We start from the raw sequence: 1,736 nt of genomic DNA, 5'->3' as shown, positions 1-1,736 counted from the left end.
CAAAGAGAAGGAAGCTTGGAAATTGAAAGAATTGCTTCCCTTGCTTTGCTAAATTTACTGTCGATAGCTAGACAAACCTAGAACAGGCACTAATCCTCATAAATTGGATCCGTCAAGAGGACTTCCTCAACTTTTCGGGTTAGGATGGTGCCGTCAATGCAAGGCTTAAGCCTTTGGCCATTTACCTTGAAGAGTGATCCACTTGCAGGATCATGAAGTTCGATTGCTCCATGAGGAAAGACGGTAGTGACAATGTATGGACCATCCCATCTTGACCGGAGTTTACCGGGAAAGAGTTTCAAGCGGGAATTGAAAAGCCAGACCTTTTGTCCCGGGGCAAAAGACTTCTTGACGATGTGTTTGTCATGAAAAGCTTTAGTCTTTGCCTTGTAAATTTTTGCGCTTTCATACGCGTCATTACGCAATTCCTCAAGTTCATTTAATTGCAATGCACGATTAGAGCCAGCTTGTTTGAGATCAAAATTGAACCTTTTTATGGCCCAATAAGCACGGTACTCTAATTCTACCGGGAGATGACATGCTTTGCCAAAGACAAGTCGATATGGTGACATGCCAACGGGTGTCTTATAAGCTGTCCGGTAAGCCCAAAGCGCATCGTTTAGCCTTACTGACCAATCTTTGCGGTCCGGTCTAACCGTTTTTTCCAAAATGTGCTTAATCTCCCGGTTAGAAATCTCTACTTGACCACTCGTTTGAGGGTGGTAAGGTATAGCAACCTTATGAATGACGGAATACCTAGCAAGGACGGATTTTAGATAACGATTTCGGAAATGAGATCCGCCATCACTAATGATTGCTCGGGGCGTACCAAAACGACTAAAGATGTGAGACTGAATGAAATGGATCACGACTTTATGATCATCGGTTTTGGTAGCCTCGGCTTCAACCCATTTAGACACATAATCCACCGCTACAAGGATGTACTCATAGCCATAAGAAGATGGAAATGGTCCCATGAAGTCAATCCCCCACACATCAAAAATTTCAACAATTAAAATGTTGGTGAGGGGCATCATGTCTCTTCGGGACATGGATCCAAGTTTTTGACATCGTTCACACGATTTGCAAAAATTGTATGCATCCCGAAACAAGGTAGGCCAAAAGAATCCGCTTTGAAGAACTTTGTTAGCGGTCTTTTTGGCACTAAAATGGCCTCCACAAGCAAGAGTATGGCAAAAATTTAGAATGATTGTGGCCTCGGTTTCAGGAATGCATCGCCGTATGATTTGGTCCGGGCAATACTTGAATAGTTCCGGATCTTCCCAAAAGAAATGCTTGACTTGGGAGAAAAATCGGTCCCTCTCTTGTTTGGACCAATGAGCTGGAATTTTGCCAACCGCAAGATAATTGACAATATCCGCAAACCATGGAAGAGTAGAATGTGAAACTTGAAGAAGTTGCTCATCCGGAAAGGAATCACGGATGGCTGCGAATTCTGAAGATTTCTCAATAAGTAAGCGAGAGAGAAGATCGGCGACAACATTGTCGGTCCCTTTTTTATCCCGGATGTCAATGTCAAACTCTTGAAGTAAGAGGATCCATCGAATTAAATGGGGTTTTGTCTATTTTTTCGCTAACAAATGCCTAAGAGCGGCATGATCTGAAAAGACGATGACCTTGGAGCCAAGAAGATAAGAGCGAAATTTATCCAAGGCGTACACCACAGCTAGCAATTCTTTTTCAGTGGTGGTGTAGTTCAATTGGGCATCGCAGAG

The sequence above is a fragment of the Cornus florida genome, unplaced genomic scaffold (genome assembly GCF_030987335.1).
Source record: "Cornus florida cultivar Cherokee Brave unplaced genomic scaffold, ASM3098733v1 CherokeeBrave_3.0.0_Hap2_Chr10, whole genome shotgun sequence".
In the NCBI taxonomy this organism is placed as follows: Eukaryota; Viridiplantae; Streptophyta; class Magnoliopsida; order Cornales; family Cornaceae; genus Cornus; species Cornus florida.
The sequence above is the reverse complement of the archived record's forward strand: the minus strand, read 5'-3'. Positions refer to the sequence as shown.